Source organism: Elgaria multicarinata, chromosome 16 (assembly GCF_023053635.1).
Source record: "Elgaria multicarinata webbii isolate HBS135686 ecotype San Diego chromosome 16, rElgMul1.1.pri, whole genome shotgun sequence".
In the NCBI taxonomy this organism is placed as follows: domain Eukaryota; kingdom Metazoa; phylum Chordata; class Lepidosauria; order Squamata; family Anguidae; genus Elgaria; species Elgaria multicarinata.
In genome coordinates this window covers 5,184,346-5,207,237 of record NC_086186.1, presented here as the reverse complement: position 1 = coordinate 5,207,237, position 22,892 = coordinate 5,184,346, and the positions used below count along the sequence as shown (strand labels likewise).

Here is a 22,892-nt window from a genome sequence, read left to right as displayed (position 1 = left end):
GTGCCAATTAGATTCACGTTGACCTCACTTGGACACAATGCTCAGCGCCTTCTCTCTTCTGCTAGTGCCATCCAGCACCATCCAGGTGACAGCACCAACATAAAGGCACATTATCATGATGACTATTAACTCCATTGTCCCTCCCACCCCTTTTAGGACAACTCCTTACAAGGCAGCTTACATCATTCAAAAGCAATAAACACATCACAAAATCAGAAAAGGCAACACAATCACAACAAAGCAAAACAAAAACACCATCACCCTGACCCAGCAATTGTACAATGGCTTCCCCCATTCACTTCAATGGAAGGGGACACTTCTACATTGTCATGTACACACAACACTGGCCCTCAACACTGAAATGAATGGAAATGGCTTGTTCACCGTATAGTAGAGCATAACAGCTTGGAGCCTGGCTATCTGAACGGCTTGGGGCCTGGCTATCTGAAGGAATGCCTCCTCCCATATGTACCTGCCCGGACCCTAAGGTCATCCTCAGGGGTCCTTCTCTGTGAGCCCCTGCCAAAGGAAGTGAGGCAGGTGGCTACCAGGAGGAGGGCCTTCTCTGCTGTGGCACCCCGGCTGCGGAATGAGCTCCCTAAGGAGGTTCACCTGGCACCTACACTGTATTCTTTTAGATGCCAGGTTTATTTAGATACCTTTTTATTCTCCTAGTATTTTAACAGTCTATAAATTAATTTTAACTTTGCTGTTCTAAATTCGTATTTCTGCACTGCTGCTGATTTTATCTTGGTTGTGCTTTTATATTGTATTTTATACTATGGTTTTATACTGCTGTTTTATACTTTGAATGGTCTTAATTTTTGTGAACCGCCCAGAGAGCACCGGCTATTGGGCGGTATAGAAATGCAGTAAATAAATAAATAAATAAAGCAGCTTTCCCCAACCTGGTGCCCTCCAGATGCATTGGACTGCAACTCCCATCATTCACAGTTGCTCACACTGACTAAGAATGATTGGAGTTGAAGTCCGGTACATGTGGGGAACTCCAGGTTGGGGGACAGCAAGAGCAGATAATAATACTGAACTTGTGTTCAGTGCTTTTAAGTGTACAGAGAGCTTTGCTTGCATTATCTAGTTGTGATCCTGACCACAACACTGTATGGTTAAGCAGTATCTTTCCCCCCTCCCCCATATTGTAGGTGGGGAGGGGTGCTGAGGCCGAGAGTGAGTAGCTTGCCTAAGGCCACCTGGGGAGTTTGTGGCAAGGACCGAAAGAGCACATTACAGCACCCAAGGAGCTTTAGACCAGAGCTAAACTTTAGACTGGAGCATAGTGAACTCTTTGGAGACAAGCCAGACTTAACAAAATACTTAACTTTAGGCCAAGCCAGACTGAACAAAAATAACACAACTAGCAATTCCGCCATTACTTAATAAAATAAATAAAAATAAGCAGTTACAAAAGGGATGGTCTGGTTAGATTAGGAGTATGGTAGCAGTGTTGAAGAGTGAATGTAATTGTTTCCCCCTGCTGTGGCCAAAATTTAGACGTTTCTGCCCCACCCTGGCAGCTGCCTTTTGCTTCAGGAAGAAATCTCCCATCGGTGCCAATGAAGGGTTAAATACCACTCACACCTGTGGCTTCCCCCTCTCTTTCTCACACACGGCCATTACACGATTATCACCGCGTCTTGGTTTGGCCCTGAACTGTGCGCTAGATGGCACACAACGACGGAAACGCCAAAACAAAATGAAACTCAATTAAGAACAGTGTTAAGTTATAAAGCAAAGATCACTTCCATGCCAAAAAGAAAGGAAATTAAAAACTGAGATATTCCTGCTCTCAGGAGCCAACATAACAGCGTTCTCCAGAAAAACGGCATTCTCTGTAGCTGGCTCCATAGACCATTCATTAATAGGAAACCACATTTAAATGTTTGCAGGTAATTAAATAAGAGCCTCAAGGAATGCATAGTATTTCTTTTCCATTTTTTCTCCCAGGGGCTCAGTTAAGCTCAGTTTTTAGAGAGTGCGTGTGTGTGTGTGCCCGTGTTTGCAGTCTCCCCAACCTCCTGATAGACCCATGCATGCAACTAGGGATAGTGGGAGCACCCAACTGGGTCCAGGAGTACAACAAACTCCCCTGTGTCCGCACCCCCCCTGACCTGGACAAGCACCAGCAGCACATTTGCATGCCCGCATGGCCTGATGAGCACCCAGCAGCTGTCCGCCCCCGCTCAGAGCCTCCATGGTGCATGACCATGGAGGCACCCGAAATTATGTATTTCCCCCCCATTGCATAAATGGCGGCTATAAAGGCCGCCGTGTGCGCAATAGAGGAAATTTCGTAACATTGTAAGTATTGTAAATAAAGAAAAAAACTGACTTTCTAAATATTTACACCCAGCCTCCATTTGAGAGTCCGTCCAGTTCATGTCGTTTAGAATCATAGAATAGCAGAGTTGGAAGCGGCCTATAAGGCCATCGAGTCCAACCCCCTGCTCAATGCAGGAATCCACCCTAAAGCATCCCTGACAGATGGTTGTCCAGCTGCCGCTTGAAGGCCTCTAGTGTGGGAGAGCTCACCACCTCCTTAGGTAAATGGTTCCATTGTCGTACTGCTCTAACAGGAAGTTTTTCCTGATGTCCAGCCGGAATCTGGCTTCCTGTCACTTGAGCCTGTTATTCCATATCCTGCACTCTGGGAGGATCAAGAAGAGATCCTGGCCCTCCTCTGTGTGACAACCTTTTAAATATTTGAAGAGTGCTAGGTAGCACCCAAAAACCAGACCGAACAGTTAGGCACACAGGTCCCCTGCTCACATTCTTTCCCGCGATGGTGGGATGTGTTGCATTTCTATTTAAGTTATACCCATTATTTCTAAAGTCACTTCTATATGAGACAAGTAACTTCTTCTTACTCTTAAGGAAAGACCCCACTCAGTGATAGATCTAGAGATCTTTACCAAGTACTTTGGGCTTCAAGAATTAATTTATATGGGTTGTGGTCCCTGAAACTCCTCTCAGGCCAAATAACACTAAGTGATACCACAATATATATATATATATCAATCAGTATTAGAAAATACCAAAACTACGCACTGAAAAAACAAGCAAAGCACATTTCTACATACTATGCAATTAGGATGATTAGAAACATAACAGAAATCATGGCTAGCACATTTTTTTTAGCCAAACATAGATTTCTATTGCTCTCAATCAAGAAAGCATCATTAAGTTCTTATAGTTACCTATATGGCAAGCATGGTCTGCAGAGATTCAGTGATCATATTTGTTAGGTTTCTCGTTCTCTCAGGGTCTCTTTGGGCAATCCTATCAAACCTTGCTTTTATAACTCACGTGTGGATGTCCTCATCCTAAATTTTAAACATGGTCCTGCCACTATTCCTGTTTCTCACTGTAGCTAGGTTTGCCACTGACAACAGTAACACCTAGATTTGGGTATCTCTGCTAAGCGAAGCAGCTTTCTGGTTCTGGTATCTAACTAATCCTCTTGTGGCAGGTTTCTTTCATTTCCAAAAATGCATCCCGTTACTCGCAGTTATCTCACAACACACACAGAATTAATCCCAGCACTTAACAGTCAGCATATACAAATAATGAGGAGTAACACTCCTACGGAATACAATACATTCTTATCAACAAGGCACGCACGTTACAATCAGACTGTGTGACATATACATATCAAGTAGCATATGCATTTTTATGCAAATTGATGTCCTCCTTTGTTTGTTTGCTTTGAAGATGTGTAATTGCCTTCCTCTTGACATTTCCATTCAGTTTGGCCTTTCTTGCTCTTGTTCTTCATTGTGACTTGGCTGCCTGACTGCTCTATGTTGTTTTAAAACTCTGTAAATGGTCGCATTTCTACTATTGCACTTATATCGAGATTTTTTTTTCCTTTTGCAAAGAACCCAAGATGGCTTATGTGGTTATCCTCCTCCTCCTCTCTATTTTATCCTCACAACAACAACCCTGTGAGGTGGGCAGGGCTAAGAGTCTGTGACTGGCCCAAAGTCACCCAGTGGGTTTCCATGGCCAAGTGAGGACTGGAACCCGGATCGCCCGGCTCCCAGTCCGACAATCTGTACCACACTTGTATTGTACTTTAGATGTATTGCCAGTGGCTGTATTAGCCCTTGAAAGACGTGTGTGTGTGTGTGGATATACATTTGTTAAATAAATACAGAAGAATAAAACCTTTGGCTCCATTCCTCTGCCTGCCTGCTTGCTTCTACCTCAGCCTCACCAAAATCAGTTAATCTCAAGCATGTAACAACTGAATGGTTTATGGCAATTTTAAGATTTTATGACAATCAGCTAAGACCTGGCAAATATGAAAATGCTGACTGGGCTGATTAAAAAGACCTTGGCATGCTACTTTAATTGCTTGGTGCTCCAAGTATATTGTTCTCTGCCAAAGAACACGGGGAAGGTAATGGCATCGGAGCGCAATTGCTACGGGAAAGAAAACAAGCTGTTTTAACATCACACAAATCATAAAGATGGCTTTCATACTAATAAAACATACCACATGTAGCCTTCACAGTAAAAAGGGAAAGCGGGTTGCTGATATAATTGGCAGAAATCACAAATGCATGGGTGAAAGAAAAATTTAAGACACATTGTAAATTTATGGCTGGTGCAAATCCCAGTGCAAGGTATTAATATAAACAGCCACACACACACACACACACACACACACACAAAACCCAGATGCAGGATATTACATCATTATTCATCACACAGATTATTATTATTATTATTTTAAATAACCCACCTCACTCCTCCTCTACATCTACTGGAGAAAGTAAGTTTAAATGGACCTCACAGCAGGGCATAGACTGGATGGAGTTGGGGAAGTGTTCTGGTGTTCCTGAAGCCCCACCTCTTCCCCTGAAGCCCCGCCCCTAACAACATTGCCCCCCTTTCCAGTGGTGGAGGCGCTCATTATGATCCCAATAGCTCCACCCTCAAGAAGGTGGAGCTAAGCTGAAGCTTAGCTGCTTCTGCTGACTTGGAGCTAAGCAGAAGCAGGGAAGAGCAGCTGGCCCAGCTCAAGGAGGAGCTAGAAAAGTAAGCCAGATTCCCAGGGAGCGAGCGAACAGGGAGCGAGCGAACAGGAAGAGCAAACAGGAGTTTGGCAGGGGGAGTGTAGGGGAAGAGGAGACCAAGGAAAGGGGAACAAGAGAAGCCTCAAGGAAACCCAGGAGGCTGCCAATTCAAAGAGGCCGTGTGCTTGCCATGTGCTCCTGAGTGCTGAGTGAGAGGTTGGTGTTTATAATTGCTGCAGGAGCTGAAGGGGGAGTGGCCTGATTGTCAGTTGGTCTCAGCAATCAGTGCCTAATTGCTGTTGATTGTTGTTGGCCTTTCAGTGACCTCATTCTGGTTGCTGACTTGGAGCTAAGCAGAAGCAGGGAAGAGCAGCTGGCCCAGCTCAAGGAGGAGCTAGAAAAGTAAGCCAGATTCCCAGGGAGCGAGCGAACAGGAAGAGCAAACAGGAGTTTGGCAGGGGGAGTTCGGCAGGGGAGGCCAAGGGGGAGGTCTCTAAAAAATAATAATAATAATAATAAAAATAAATAAATAAAATAAAAATAAAAAAGAGGTGGGGGAAAAAAGAAAAGCATAAAGAGAAAAAAAAAAACCCCACAAAACCACCACCAAACAAAAGCAAAAAAAACCCCAAAAGATTACTTTCCCTTAAGACATCCTCATATAGTTGTGTACCTTCAGAGAGGACACAACAAAGCAAAGGCAATTCTACTATAATCAAAAAGGGGAAAAACAAAAGCAGAAATCGACATTATGGATGGAAAGGAGTCCCTAGAGGTAGTGACCTGCAAAGGGTGTGCAATGTTCGTGTTTCTGCCTGAGCTCAACATGGCGTATACCTGCAACAAGTGCAAGCTGGTGGCACTTTTGGAAGAAAAAGTGAGGGGACTTGAGCAGCGAGTGTCCACCCTCCAAGGAATAAGAGAAGTCGAGGAGTTCTTAGACCGAACGGTGGAACTGCAACAGCAACAAGAAGCACATGAGATTGAAGAACAACAGCCAGCTGAAGCAGAAGTGGAGTATGCTGAGGGGAGGAAAGCCAATGAAGAGGAAACTCCCTGGAAAAGAGTGACAGTTAGGAGAGGAATTAGAGGGCGTTCTGCACCGGTGGAGCCATTGCAGTTAAGCAACCGCTTTCAGCTTCTGGAGAATGAGACTGAAGGACAGTTTGCAGAGGAAGAAGTACAGGAGGCACCATGCAACAGTGACCAAGAGACAGAAGGTAGGTCAACCAAGAAGAAGCGAAGAGTAGTCGTTGTGGGAGACTCCCTGCTGCGTGGGATTGAAACCCAAGTATGTCGTGAAGACCCATGGACTCGCCAGGTGTGCTGTCTCCCTGGAGCACAGATTAGAGATGTGACTGAAGGGTTACCGAAGCTCATAAAGCCCACGGACACATACCCCTTTCTTCTCATCCATGTGGGAACAAATGATGTCGCCAAGCAGAGCTACAAAGAAATCATTTCAGACTTTGAAGTTCTGGGAAGGAAACTGAAGAACTTTGGGGCCCAGGTAGTTTTCTCATCCATCCTCCCGGTTCTTGGAAGAGGATTAGAAAGGGAAAGAAAAATACTCCGGATGAACGACTGGCTTCGAAAGTGGTGCCGTCGTGAGAGTTTTGGATTCTGGGACCACGGGCTACGCTACTTGGAACATGGACTGCTGGCAAGGGATGGGTTGCACCTCACAAGGGCTGGAAAGAATGAGTTTGGCCACAGCATGAAGAACTTCATCAGGAGGGCTTTAAACTGAATCTTGTGGGGGTGGGAGACGTAAATTTTGAGGCAACAATGGATGAAGGCCAATGCACCACAGTACAGAGAACAGCTCCAACAGAGTCCCAAAATAGTGTCTGCAACAAGGTAGGAACAAAGCCAGACTATAAAACACATGGTCTTCGATGTCTATATACTAATGCCCAGAGCATGGGAAACAAACAGAATGAACTTGAACTCTTATTACATGAAGGCAAATACGACTTGATAGGTATAACTGAAACTTGGTGGGATGACTCCCATGACTGGAATATAGCAATTGAAGGATATAACTTGTTCAAAAAGAACAGAAGAAATAGAAAGGGAGGTGGAGTTGCACTATATGTTAAAAATACCTATCCCTGCACAGAAATACAGGCGGATGAGATTGGGAGCCCCGTCGAGAGCATCTGGATTAAAATAAATGGGGCTAGGAATAAAAAGAATATGATAATCGGAGTCTACTACCGACCACCCAATCAAGGAGAAGACGAGGACGAAACTTTTGAGAAACAAATTGCCAGTGTTTCAAGGAAGTGTGATGTAGTAGTGATGGGGGACTTCAATTACCCTGATATCTGTTGGGAGACCATTACTGCCAAAAGCGGCCCTTCCAAGAAATTCCTGACATGTATGGGTGATAACTTTCTCCTACAGAAAGTGGTGGAAGGAACTAGAGGGTCAGCAATCCTTGACTTTGTTATTGACCAATAGGGATGACTTAGTGGATAAAGTGGCAGTTACGGGAACTCTGGGGGAAAGTGACCACGTCATACTTGAATTCTTGATTATGAAGGAGACAAAAGTCGAGCGTAGCCATACACGTACTCTGGATTTTAGGAAAGCTGATTTTAATAAACTCAGAACTATAATAAGTAAGGTCCCGTGGCAAGGGAGCCTAAAAAGAAAAGGAGTGCAGGATGGGTGGGTGTATCTAAAAAATGAAATTTTAAAGGCACAGTTACAAACAATTCCAACAAGGAGAAAAGATAGAAGACAACAGAGGAAACCAATGTGGCTCCACAAAAAGCTTATTGATGAACTGAAAACAAAAAGGGATACATATAGGAAGTGGAAGGAAGGCCAGGCTACAAAAGAAGAGTACAGACAGAAGTGCCGAAATGGCGTCAGGAAGGCTAAAGCTGTGAATGAGCTGAGATTAGCGAGGGATGCTAAAAGCAATAAAAAGGCTTTCTTCAGATACGTGAGTAGTAAAAGACAGAGGAAAGAAATGGTGGTTCAACTGCTTAATGAGGATGGCAAATTGATAACAGACGACAAACAAAAGGCTGAAGTGCTCAATTCCTACTTTGCCTCGGTCTTCTCCCAAAAGCGGGTCTATGACCCCCCTGGAAAAAGTGAAGCAGAAGTTGAGGGGGCAGGATTGCAGTTTGAGATTGATAAACAAATGGTCAAAGAACACCTAATTTCCTTGAATGAGTTCAAATCCCCAGGGCCCGATGAACTGCATCCAAGAGTAATGAAGGAGCTAGCGGAAGAACTCTCAGAACCTTTGTCTATTATCTTTGCAAAATCATGGAAGACGGGTGAGGTGCCGGACGACTGGAGGAGGGCTAACGTTGTCCCTATCTTCAAAAAGGGCAAAAAGGAGGAACCTGGGAACTACAGACCAGTCAGCCTGACATCCATCCCTGGGAAAATTCTGGAGCAGATTATAAAGAAGTCAATCTGTAAACACCTTGAAATCAATGCAGTGATTACTAGAAGCCAACATGGATTTGTCAGGAACAAATCCTGTCAGACTAATTTGATCTCATTTTTTGATAGGATAACCTCCCTTGTGGACTGTGGGAATGCTGTGGACGTCATATATCTTGACTTCAGCAAAGCTTTTGACAAAGTACCACATGACATTCTGATTAACAAACTAGCTAAAAGTGGGCTAGATGGAACAACTATTAGGTGGATCCACAGTTGGCTACAGAATCGGACTCAAAGAGTACTTATCAATGGAACCTTCTCAAACTGGGGAGAGGCAACGAGTGGGGTGCCGCAGGGCTCAGTCCTGGGCCCAGTGCTCTTCAACATTTTTATTAATGATTTGGACGAGGAGGTGCAGGGAACGCTGATCAAATTTGCAGATGACACCAAATTGGGTGGGATAGCTAATACCCTGGAAGACAGAAACAAACTTCAAAGTGATCTTGATAGGCTGGAGTGCTGGGCTGAAAACAACAGAATGAAATTTAATAGGGATAAATGCCAAGTTCTACATTTATGGAATAGAAACCAAATGCACAGTTACAAGATGGGGGACACTTGGCTCAGCAATACTACAAATGAGAAAGATCTTGGAATTGTTGTAGATCACAAGCTGAATATGAGCCAACAGTGCGATATGGCTGCAAGAAAGGCAAATGCTATTTTGGGCTGCATTAATAGAAGTATAGCTTCCAAATCACGTGAGGTACTGGTTCCTCTCTATTCGGCCCTGGTTAGGCCTCATCTAGAGTATTGCGTCCAGTTCTGGGCTCCACAATTCAAGAAGGACGCAGACAAGCTGGAGCGTGTTCAGAAGAGGGCAACGAGGATGATCAGAGGTCTAGAAACAAAGCCCTTTGAAGAGAGACTGAAAGAACTGGGCATGTTTAGCCTGGAGAAGAGAAGATTGAGGGGAGACATGATAGCAGTCTTCAAATACTTAAAAGGTTGTCACACAGAGGAGGGCCAGGATCTCTTCTCGATTCTCCCAGAGTGCAGGACACGGAATAACGGGCTCAAGTTAAAGGAAGCCAGATTCCGGCTGGACATCAGGAAAAACTTCCTGACTGTTAGAGCAGTGCGACAGTGGAATCAGCTACCTAGGGAGGTTGTGGGCTCTCCCACACTAGAGGCATTCAAGAGGCAGCTGGACAACCATCTGTCAGGGATGCTTTAGGGTGGATTCCTGCATTGAGCAGGGGGTTGGACTCGATGGCCTTGTAGGCCCCTTCCAACTCTGCTATTCTATGATTCTATGATTCAATGAAGAGTCCAAAAATAGAGGCAGATGTGTTTAGCCATAGAGAAGGTTTTGGGTAAAGCCAAGGGGTCTGAATCGCCCATTAGAAGATAAGAACATAAAAAGAGCCCTGCTGGATCAGACCAAGGGTCCATCTAGCCCAGCACTCATTAACCAGCTGTTAATGGTAACCCACAAGCCGGACATGAGTGCAACAGCACCCTCCCGTCCATGTTCCCCAGCAACTGGTGTATGTAGGCTTACTGCCTCTGTTATTGGAGGCAGCACATAGCCATCAGGACTAGTAGCCCCTGATAGCCTTCTCCTCCAGGAATTTATCCACCACCACCCCATTTAAAGCCATCCAAATTGGTGGCCATCACTGCACCTTATGGTAGGGAATTCCATAGCTTAACTATGCACTGTCCATTCAAGACCAAGCTACTTCAAAGGACTTTGCATCATAACAGGTGTCATGTCTAACCCTACTGCCCCTGTTTTGGGAGAAGATGTTTCAGATAATCAATCAGAATCAGATTCAGAACTAGACACTAGCTAGCTTGTACCAGTGGGGGAGGAAGCTCTCACGGGCGATTCTCCAGCTGGGAGTCCGCCCTCTCCAGAGCTTATCTCCTCACGGCCAAATCCTACACATTCAGTGGGAAGTGAGCTTTCTTCCGGAGGTGAGCGTCCCGACAAGCTAGCTGATGCTAAGGTCCCCCGGAAGCTCAAACGCACAGGGAGGAAGGAGGGCGTGAGAAAGTCAGTTCGATTACGCCAGAACCTGCCTCCTGTTTGGGAAGTGGCTTCCTATTCTTCTTGAGCAAACAATTGTCTCGCTTAGTTTGCATAGTTTTGCCTAGGTGGACGTTTCCAAGAGGTTAGGCTCTTTTCAGGTAGAAGAGACGTTTATTGCTTAATAAAAGCTTTGTGGATTACTTAGCAAGCTTCGTCATTTGCCTCCCATGGAAAGCAGGAGTGTTCTGAGAAATACGACAACAGAGAACAACATAGTGTTTCGGGGAAAATGCACCCCTCCCCCCCCGCCCCGCTCCTGTGAGGATTGCAGAGGGAACACTCCTCATCAGAGGGAACAGGGACATCTGAGAGGGGTGGCAGATGATAGTGGTGGGCTTTGGAGGTTTCAGAGCTAGAGAAAGGCTGAGCATTTCTAGTGCTGAGCATTGGCAGGACCTGGGAGAGACCAGTGGAGGCTGGTGGCTCCGATGTCAGTGGGGCAGTGAATCCACTCCAGGTTTCAGTTCAGAACCAGTCAGAACCCTAAAGGAGCTCTCCAAGGCTTGAGATAAAGCTGTGCAAAAGCCAGAAAAGTACCAAATCATCAATGCTCAGGGAAAAGGAATCAGGGGCCTGATACAGAGACGGGCAATGGTCAAATTCTTCAAACATCCCTAATCTCAACCCACCGATAACTCAACCCACCCCCATTGATTGTTCCTGGCTTTTAGCTGCTGTCGCATCTTAGCTTTTAATACTGTCTAGGCTGTTTGTTTGCTTTTCTTGCTGGTGTTTATTGATTTTATTTATTGTTTCTGGTTTATTATTGGATGAAATGGCATTATCCAAGCTGCTTTGGGAAGGCGTCTACCCTCCAAAGGTGACCGAGAAATCTTTTAAATAAATAAAAATACAGTAAAACAAAAAAAACCTCCACCTTCTGTTCCTGTTCCCCCTTTCATCATTCCAGTTCTCTGCGTTGCCAATTAATGGACCGGTCCTACCATCTCTCCCTTGAACTGCTTTCCCCATTGAGCAAATATCTACACAGCAGCCAGGGCTTGCTCGACAAGCTGAAACAAGATGAATTATTCAGCAGAGGCTACTGGCTGCTTTGGATTAAGTGAAAACTACTAAATGGTTTTTGAACTCCTCAGCAAACCAGGCTCCAGAGCGAATGTCATTAACAATTGTCTGGATCCATCAATGCTCAAGCCACAGTGCGAAAACTGACACAAAAACGTAGCAGGATGGGGCGGGGGGGGGGCAGACAGAGGGTTTAGGAAGCGCCAACCCACCCACCCCCGGAACGCCTTACAATAGAGCCCTTGGCTTTTTCCTGTTGTCTGAAAATTGGATTTCAAAATATCCTTCTTCCTATTTAGCTGATTAATGAATAGCATCCATTTCAGTTAACATTGCAATCTCTGAACATAAACACCTTGGCGGAGATATTCCTCGTAATACCATTTCATTAACGTCCGTGAATTTATACCAAATTAATTGTGTGAAAGACAAGAATGATTCCCCCCCTCTCGCTTTATCTTTTCATTGGCTGTTTAATGAACATGCTTAATGAGAAGCATTTAGTTCCTAATTGGCATCTTGCATAACAAAGCTGGTGCTAGAAAGATGACAGCAAATTGCTAACAAGACTTCCCCCCCCATCCCAAAATGGGGAAGCTTTCAATGGGTCTTCTCCACCATTTTTTTTTATTTAGAAAGGAAATGTAAAACCCCAGGAGAGGGGAGGAGAGAAGGGAAAGGGTTGGTTCAATTTTTGCAAAACATTCGGATGATGTGATAATTAATTATTTTATACCCCACCTTTCTGCCTCAAAAATGCTGCTCAAGGCTGCTTGCAAGAAAATACAGATTAAAACAAAATCCTGACTAAAACATAACATTAAAAACACAGTTAAAACACAACAATAAAGGAAATAAACAGCACTGACCAATTAAAATACCCTTCAGCAACAGATTAGTTTGAGAGGCAGTGTGTTGTAGTGGTTAGAGAGTTGGGCTGGGAGTCGGAAGATCCTGATTCTAGTCCCCACTTTAGGACAGTCACAGACCCTCCCCCCGACCTACCTCACAGGGTTGTTGTTGGGAGGATAAAATAGAGAGGAAGATTATGGATGCCGCTTTGGGTTCCTTGGAGGAAAAAGGCGGGATAAATAAATAAATAAACAAAGATATATTTGCATGCCAATGCAAGGACAGCCGAGTGGGGCTAACCTAGCCTCCTTTGGCAGGGAGTTCCAAAGTCTGGGAGCAGCCACCAAGAAGGCCCCCTCTCGTGTCCCCATGAAACGTGCCTTTGATGGCAGTGGTACAGAGAGAAGGGTCTCCCTTGAACATTTTAAACCTGGGCAGACTCATATGGGAGAAGGTGAGTCATTCAAGTACCTCGATGCCAAGCCGTATAGGACCATATAGGTCGTAACCAGCACAACGTTGATTCAGAAGGCCATAAGGAGAGTACTTCTGAATCAGACCAAAAGGTCCTTTGAATACAGCATCCCATTTCCCATCATGGCTAACCAGATGCCTCCAGGAAACCCAGAAGCATGACAGAGACAGCCCTCCCTTATTTTTGCTCTTTGACAACTGGACTACAGTGGTATACTACCTTTGAACATGGCGGCTCCATGAAACCATTGTGGTGAAGAGCTGCTGATGGACCAGGTTGAAGCATCTTCCATGAATTTGCCCAATTGTCTTTTAAAATGCCAACACCACTCCATGGCCTAGTGAGAACTCCATAAACTGGTTAGGTGTGAAGATCAAGGTGTCCTGGCTTATGTGTTATTTAATTATTTAATTGATTGATTGATTAATTTCCACCCAATTGCTAACATCCCACGTCCTTGTTTTCATCTGACCTGCATCTGCTGCCCTCAGTTGCCCATTGGCCTCTGAACGATCGTCGCACAAGGTTGCTCTTACTTACCACAAGCGAGAGGGGCCTTTTCCATGACACGACTCCGATCAGTCCTGATAGCAGCACCTGAAACCAAGTCAGAATGGTTAGCAGAAAGGCAGAAGCACCTCGACCGCTCAAAACCAGCAACAAACTTTTGTCCAAACCAGAAGAACGTGCTTCCATGGCGCTTCCACCAATGACCAGCGAGAATGCAATAAGGGCTAGACTGCACCTTATGTCAGCCTTCCCCAACTTGGTGCCCTCCCTATGTCTTGGACTACAATCCCCATCCTCCCTAGGTGGATGGGAATGTTGGGAGTTATAGTCCAACACATCTGGAGGGTGCTGGGTTGAGGAAGGAGGCATTAATGATCACTTTTTGAGAAGCACACTGAAACTTGGTCAAACGATGCTGTTAGCCATGTGACACCTCAGCCATTGTGATCCCATCCCAGGTCCCTGGCAAAACTCCTCACCAGATGGCCACACCAAACTGGTTCTTGGAATAAAGAATGCTGGGAATTGTTCTTAATTTATTATAAATAATAAAGGATAACCAACAGGAAACCAAACACTTGTTTTAGGCATCTCTAACTATTTCGGAGACAAAAGTCCAACCCTCCTGCATAACCAGCCAATGCCCAAAGATCAGCTGACCTCTGGCCTGGCATCCTTACGTCTGTGGCGGTACGGCAAGTGGATCCATGCATCATGGGGGTCTTTTCAACTGCTAAACCCAAGCTTTGCAACACCCTCAGTCCTGGCCTTCTGACACTGTATTAAAGACTCATTCCTAGGCTGGCCAGGTGACCAACTTCCCAGAGGACAGTCCTCTATTTTGGAGAGCTGGTAGAGGACAGTCCTCTGTTTGAAGGGCTTTCCAGATCAAGTCTAGTTTAAAGCCAAAGAACCATCAGGAGGAAGAGCCGGGCAGGGAGCTTGAACTTGCCCATCAACACTGAGCCCCTGGACAGCAGCACAGGTCACCCAATTCTTCTCTCCTATGGTGAGATGTCTTGTATTTCATTATTTTGAAATTTGCACCTACACATCTATATTTACATAAGCAAATGCTATACAAATTGGTGCCCTCTTTTGGTGATGCATTGCCCCTTTTGGGGGGTGGGCAATGTGGATGTAGCCACTCTATTTATTCATTTCAGAGAGCTCCTGGAGTAGAGGTCTTTTTAAATTATTTATTCCTCCTCCTGGGATCTCTTAGTTGTTTGGATAATCTTTGGTTTTTACCAGATTATTTTATCTTTATTTCTGAGATGTTGTGAGCTGCTTTGGATGATTTTTTTTCCTAACTGCAAAGCCAATTTGTAAATGTTTTAAAATTCATAAGACTTTTCCTTTAGGCACCCAGAACTAGTTGTGCACTACATGGGATGCACACCATTTCTCTCTCTCTCTCTCTCTCTCTCTCTCTCTCTCTCTCTCTCTCTCTCTCGTAAAACAATACAAACTACATTGGGAGGAGGAAAACACATTATAGGGCAAAGGTGTTTCAATTCAAAGCCTGCTGGGAGGGAGGACGACAATTTGGGTATGGAGAATGAGCCCTGTTTGAGTTTGTTGCAGTTCTCCGGTTTTCTCAATAGGCATGACCGAACATGAAAAGTGTGCATTTTTGAACACAAAAAAGCACACTTTTCTAAGCATGTGCTAAAGTATGAAAATGCATTTTTGGGGTGTGGGGTAGGATCCATCCTTGGGCACTAAATAGAAACAAACAAACAAAAATTCATCCCTAATGAAAACAGGGCAGGAAAGGCTCACCTAGCCGGCTTCCCCAATGCGCACCCCCCTCTACAGCATCAGAGTGCTACACTGAAGCGGTTCCCCCAAGTAAAAGACCGAAGTCTCATGAGAAATTTGTAGCAAGTGTCTAACTGAAGCAAATTGGAGTAGAAATGACTGCTGGGCCGGCTTATTTTTTATTTATTAATGTTGTCGCCTGTTTAAGCAAATGGGCCAGGTGTTACACATGACATCATGCTAAAAGATGAACGCATGCCGAGGAGCATTTGACATGGAAAAAACAAGCCAAGATTCCAAAAATACAATACATTTCTATCAAAATAAGAACATAAGAACATCAGAAGGGCCGTGATGATGGATCAGACCAAGGGTCCATCTAGTCCAGCATTCTGTTCACACAGTGGCCAACCAGCCATCAGCCAGGGACCAACAAAGCAGGACATGGTGCAACAGCACCCTCCCACCCATGTTCCACAGCAACTGGTGCACACAGGCTTACAAAGCACAGATGAAGAGAGTTTCTGTCCTATTTATTTATTTATTTATTACATTTTTATACCGCCCAATAGCCGAAGCTCTCTACAAAGCATGGGGTTCATGTGTGGGAGAGGAAGCTGTCCCACCATTTTAGCAATAAGCACATTGGAAAATATTTATGGCATTCAGCCAAAGGAATGCATGTTTCAGAAAACTCACACTTCCCTGTTTTTTCAACATTAATACATTTCCAAGAGCTCTCCTAGTTATACACGGAGATGGCACCTAAGCAAAGATTAGAACACAGGGGCAAAGGGTGTAAACACAAAATGCAACGGGTATTAAAATTCACTCACATATGCCACAACTAGATACAATATATATATATATATATATATATATATATATATATATATATATACATACACACACACACACACACACACACACACACACACACCGTATTTCTTCGATTCTAAGACACACTTTCCCCCCCATATAAACATCTCTAAAAACAGGGTGCGTCTTAGAATCGCGGGTGCGTTTATTATTTCTTAGAATCAAAGCTTTTTTTCTGTTGGTGGTACTGAAATTAGTGTGCGTCTTACAATCGATGGCGTCTTACAATCGAAGAAATACGTATATGTATAATTCAGCACATGATTGTCCATTGCTTGCACTCCGCAGTGCCTGCAGCATCTCATGCACTAGCTGTCCTGTGTTACTGAAATGTTACCGCATTAATGCAGATTGCTGGATGACAGCCAAGCCAGAGAAGAGCAGAGAATTTCTCTTTGCAGTTAATTAAATTTGCTCACATAGCCAGGAGAGCCTATTATTACTGTTACGATAACTGTCCCAGGGTTGATAATCCTGTAATGCAGCATTGCTCTCAGGAAGGTGAAATGACAGGGTTAGGAAGTTCAAGAGAAGGCATGGCAGCTACATACTCTCAATTAAATAAGTGCTCTGGCTGGAAGTGTAAGGTCATATTTAAAAAGAAGCCTCAGCAAGATAACAGAGCCTTCGTGTTGCAAATAACAGCGCTGGAGCGCGTGTGTCTCCATCTCAACCCTCTAATTCCCTCACTGGGGAGATGTCAAGCAAATAACTCACTCTTTAACTCCAGGTCCGATACTGACCTACCTTGTAGGGTTGTTGCAAAGGGGTGGGGGGAAGTCCTCTCACTTCCACTGTGATCTTATCTGGTGTTTTAACCACCCTCCCATATATCTAGCGCACTCTGTTATCCTGCTCTGCAGAAGTTGTGGCTCTATGGGACACCTTTGCCTACAGATAGGCCTTATCTAGACCTACCTTATCATCCAGGATGGAGCAGTGAAGATCTCGCGTTGTGTTTAACGTGAGACCCCTCCTCCATTTACCCGTGAGGCGCGACGACCTCAGGAAGAGAGCCGTCGCGCCTGCCATTTTTTATTTTTTAAAGAAGCAGCACACGAACGCTCATGTGCTGAAGGTGTTTATTTAAATTTAATTTAGTTTCCCCGCTCCCCCCCCCCAAATCCTGATGGGCACAGTGCTCCTGAGGAGTGCTGCACCCTGTGCGCAGCTCCCGGCTCCGCATGAGTAAACGTGCAGAGTTGGGTAAAACCGTGGCAACAGGCCATACGTTCCGCGGTCTCGGGCTCAGCCGGGACTACGGAAAAAGCGGGTCCAAAAGAAAGGGCTCTATCCTGGGGCAAGGGAGGGCTCATCCCTCCCTGATCCCAGGATCCCCTGTGCGTCATGTGGATGCACAGGGACGATCCCAGGGTTTGTCCCATGATAAAGCCCGGTCTAGCGAAGGCCAAAGTCTCAGGTTCTACTTCAGGGATAGGCAAAAGCTCTGAAAGGCTATGAGTTGTCCAACCCTGTCCTTGATTGTCATTCTTCACTGGGGTTGGCAGGCTGGTCAATTGCCCAGTTGACTACTGTCTACTGATCACAGTCAAAAACTTTATGAAGCTATGATGTTGCTGATGCGTGAAGAATTGGCCTGCTGATTCCTTAACACAGCCGCTGCCTTAAAAATCTGACTTTAAAAACAAAACAAAAAACCACAACTAGTTCCTATTATTTTACTTAATTATTGTTTCAATTTCTTAATGGTATCCTGGACAGTGGTGTTCCAAGGTAAATGCCAAAGAAAACAAGCAAACTTAGCCTTTTAACGTGCAAAAAAGTTATAATAATTCACACTAGCACACACACACATACACACACACCATATGGCTCTTAGGATAAAATGTATCTGTAATAACAAAGAAAACTTCTCAAGAAGATGTAACGAAGGTGAAGAACATCTCCAGCGATATATCAGGTGCTGGGGAACAACTGACCAGTCAATTGACCAAACCTTCTTTTTCTTTCTTTCTTTTTTTGGGGGGACGGGACTGGTCAAATGCCCAACTCTCTGCTTCACAGATCTTTCCTGGAAAATCAACGTGAACTTTCAAGTGAAATGAAAGATTTCCTACAGAATATTCTTTGGCAGGAAGAGACCACTGCCCACTACAAAAATAACATAGGCATCTTAACCTCTGGAGCATATCCAAGGAGTCAGCAGTTCAAGATGACGGGTGGAATTTGTGAATTAATGGGCTTTAGCATGTCCGCTGACAACAATTATGGCAGAGAAACTGGGGTCTCCGAGGACCAAGGTCCGAGATCCCGTTAGCAGGCTCTCAAACAGCCTCATGGAAAATCAACACTTAAATTCCACTTTCAGTCCCATAACAGGTCCTACTCCTGAGGCCTCTGTTAACCCTGAAGCCATCCATCACTCAGTACATATATTCAGTTTTCCAAGCAGTTTAGAAAAACAAATGCTTCCTGGCTGGAGGCACTGGAGAAGCATTTAGCGGCGGTCTTGAGCGGGCAGATAAGAGCACCTATCCTACGCCTGCTCACTCAGGAGCAAGTAAGACTTAGATATTCTGCACCAAGGGGCTCTCAATTCACTCCTCTGGTAGAAAGTTACATGCTCCACATGGGGATGGAGTTGGGCAGTGCACCCTGATCCTCATAGGAAATTCCAGGAGAAATAAATGCCAACAGCATCATTTCCCCACGGGCAATGCTGGGAAGAGTAGGAGATGAAGGAACCAAAGGTCCACCTCACAGAAGTTGCTCCCCCTTCTCCTAGCTTGGTAAGGTACATAGGCCTTTAGGTGGGCAGCAACAGAGATAAAAAATGACCACCTTTTTCCCCCCTACCAATCCCATAATACTAGAATCTGGGGTCATCCCATAAAGCTGAATGGTGGGAGATTCAGGACAGATCAAAGGAAGGACCTCTTCACGCAGCGCAGAGTTAAGCTATGGCGTCTGCTACCACAAGATCTAGTGATGCCCCCCGACTTGGATGGCTTTCAAAGGGAATGATGGCTTTATGCTACCTCCATATCAGAGGCAGGATGCCTTCTGGGTATCAGTTGCTGGAGAGCATGAGTGTGGAGGGTGCTCTTGCACACTTCTCTTGTTTGTGGGCTTCCCACGGGGTGGGGGGCATTTGGTTGGCCATTGTGGAAACCGAACGTCGGACTAGAGCGGCCTTTGACCTGATCCAGCATGGCTCCTCCTATGTTTTTATGATCACTTTGTGGGCCCACAAGTTTTCTGTGCGTGGTCGCATGTGTGCACCCAAAGAACGAAGACACTTCCAGGGCAACCAGAGGGATGCTTGGGCATCCCTAGGCGGGGGCATCCAGAAAAGGTTCTCTGAACATTATCTCAGTATTTGGAGTTGGTTTGTGCAGACTAAGGGCATGTCTAGACGAGGGGGGTGGAAGGCGACGATCTCGTGATTTCATGATCGCGAGATCGTCACCCTTGACTACACGCGGCATGCGACATTGCAGCCACCATTTTGGAATTATTATTTTTTAAGAAAAAGGAGTACACAAATGCTCAAATGACAGGGAAGTTGTTGGGTTTTTTTTTAAAAAAAAAAAAAACCTCCCCCCACCTCACCCCCAATGGGTACAGAGCTCCTGAGGAGCTCTGTGCCCTATGCCCGGTTCCCGGCTCCTTGCAGTTACTCACGAGGAACCAAGATGAAACAGCGACAGTGGGCCACATGTTCCGTGGTCTAAGGATCATCCCAAGACCGCAGAAAAATCAGAATTGATTGGGAGGGTGATATCCCGGGCTAAGGGAGGGATCATCTGTCCCTGCTCCCAGGATGCACAGTGATGATCTTGGGGTTATCACCGGGATGTTGCCCTGTCTAGCCATGCCCTAAGGGGCCTGTTAGATGCACACTCTTCCTCTTCACATAACCCTCTTGCCATAATGATGGGCATTTGGCTGGCTAGTTTGTAAACCAGTCTACCATGTTCTCCCTAAGAACCTGTTTTCTCAACTATGCGTTAGCAGCTCTCTCTCTCTTTATTCTTTTTTTTAAAAAGGGAAAAACTAATTGGCAATGGCCTTGGAAGACCTGCCACCCTCCACAACTTTTGTGGGCTCATATTTCAAGTGCTGCAAAGATGAAATGGGGGAAGGTGGGGTGACAACACTCTTTTGTCACAATTGAAAACACTCCGCTTCCCTCCCGGTACGCTGCAAAACTAAATCAGTGCTCCTGTCACCTCTTTCCTCGCCCTTTCATGTGTTTTCTATACTAACAACATCCTCCCCCCCACACACAAGTATTTGTTTTTAAAGAACACAAATTCTATTATGCGCACATCAAGTTTAATGAAAACCCTATCAGAGTATAATTATGCAAATTAATTTGCAAAACCGAATGAACTCAAAGCTTCTAGAATTATGATTCAAATTAGCAAAAGGTGTGTGCCATGTCCCGATTCCCACATAGATGACCTAATGGAGTTCAGTGACACACATGATCTGATGGATTTCAATATCTTTGATGCTGCTTTAGCTAATCAAGATATCTGCAATGTGTCACCGCAACATGACAGCAGCCACATGGATTTGTCGGAGAAAGAATTTAAGAGTAATAAATCTAATTAAGCAGACATTCATGACAGGATTTTACTTCCTGTCTGTATCTGAGTTCAGAAAGATATGGTTTTGCTGATGCTGACAAGGAGTGAGTTGTTCACAAACAACTTGGTGACTTTCTGAATAGATGTTCATGGGCTATATTTTAAAACATTTATTAACAACCAGCACACGTATGGAAATTACAGAAAGAAATCGATGTTATGGTATTCACTGACAAAAGTTAAAGCAGGCAAAGAGAAGAGGTATAGTACATACATTACCAACACAGCTTTCTGCTAGCAGGGATTACCCTTTGCATTCCCTTTTATAGTTTTACACTTAAATCTGATGTGTGATACGACAGTCTGATATACTTTTTTAATCCCGCATCTTCGTATTTAATCATACTTGATAATGTTTTGTTTTAACTTCTAAAGTTTTATAGAAATTTCCCAGCTTGTTTTTACTGGTGTGGGGACTGACCCTTATTGCGCGAGAATTTCCTTGTAATGTTCTCTTTTCCACTGATCAAGCTTCCTGCCAGTCATAGGTCAAAGGCAAACCGTGGTTCGCCGAGAAATTTTTATCCAAAGCCAAGGCCAGATCTACACCAAGCAGGAAAACTGCATGTGGAGTGTGTCCTGGGCCCCAACGGTTGTCAATACTGTTATAAACCATTTTAAAGCAGTGGTGTAGATCCTGCCCAAGCCCTAATCTACACCAAGTAGGAGATTGCACTATGAAAACAGTATGAAAGTGGTATATCATAGAATCATAGAATAGCAGAATTGGAAGGGCCCTACAAGGCCATCGAGTCCAACCCCCTGCTCAATGCAGGAATCCACCCTAAAGCACCCCTGATAGATGGTTGTCTAGCTGCCTCTTGAAGGCCTCTAGTGTGGGAGAGCCCACCACCTCCCTAGGTCACTGGTTCCATTGTCGTACTGCTCTAACAGTCAGGAAGTTTTTCCTGATGTCCAGCCGGAATCTGGCTTCCTTTAACTTGAGCCCGTTATTCCGTGTCCTGCACTCTAGGAGGATCGAGAAGAGATCCTGGCCCTCCTCTGTGTGACAACCTTTCAAGTATTTGAAGAGTGCTCTCATGTCTCCCCTCAACTTTCTCTTCTCCAGGCTAAACGTGCCCAGTTCTTTCAGTCTCTCCTCATAGGGCTTTGTTTCCAGACCCCTGATCATCCTGGTTGCCCTCCTCTGAACACGCTCCAGCTTGTCTGCGTCCTTCTTGAATTGTGGAGCCCAGAACTGGACGCAATACTCTAGATGAGGCCTAACCAGGGCCGAATAGGGAGGAACCAGTACCTCATGTGATTTGGAAGCTATACTTCTATTAATGCAGCCCAAAATAGCATTTGCCTTTCTTGCAGCCATATCGCACTGTTGGCTCATATTCAGCTTGCGAAAATGAGCCACTACTGCTTTATAGCGGTATTGAAGTGCACTGACAACTGTTGGGGCCCTTTGACACATACCATATACTGCTTTCATACTGCTATATCCTGCTTGGTGTGGCTCCTGCCTTTTATATACCGCTTTCATAACGCTTTTATAGTGCAATATCCTGCTTGGTGTAGATCCTGCCCAAGTCTGATGTGAATTTGGAGTTTTCGTCTTCACCAAGGGGTGCTTCCAGCTCTATCAATCAAAAGACATGGCACAGCGGTCCCATCTTTTCTTCCTTTTTTGCAGAAAGGAAAAAAAAAAAGACAAGACCAGCAGTGGGAGAACACCCCTGCGAAAGACAACCCACACATTTCTAGTAAATCCGGAAACATGTCTCTGTGAAGTTTCGCAGAGCACCAGATTCAGGCTCACTTCTGATCTTTTACTTCAATGAGAAGATTTGCAACCTGTTTTGAGTTTCACTGCTGCTTTGGTGCCTTTGTTAACAACAGCAAAAGGCAATTACTAGATTGCAAAGAGAGAGAAAGACAGAGAGAGTGATTGATTGATTGTCGCTGTTTCATAAATTATACAAACTAAGGTTTGTTTACTTGCCCACTCTCTGAATATTTGAACTGGGAACATGGTCGGGAAATTTAAATGCAAGTTATTTAAGAGTTTTATAGGTGCAGAGGGTCCACCTTTCATTTATTATTAATGCAAGGCTTGCTCTTTTTCCCCCCTGTGGCTGCAACATGAAATCATGTAGAAATTGGGATTTTTTAATATAGCTTCCCTGCCGCCCCCAAATGACAATCTATTTCCTCTTCTGTGCCATTCGGCAGCATGAAAGATAGCACCTATATTTTATGCCCCAGAACAA

The 22,892-nt window shown here is 44.8% G+C and overlaps 1 protein-coding gene across 1 annotated transcript in view; it reads right to left on the bottom strand.

Annotated features, from left to right (window-relative positions):
• ENTREP2 (endosomal transmembrane epsin interactor 2) overlaps positions 1-22,892 on the bottom strand; it is a 204,949-nt gene that overhangs the window by 114,989 nt on the left and 67,068 nt on the right. Inside the window, exon 2 of the mRNA XM_063142264.1 lies at positions 13,445-13,501. The gene's annotated coding sequence lies outside the window, so the exon portion shown is untranslated. The remainder of the gene's footprint in view (positions 1-13,444; positions 13,502-22,892) is intronic.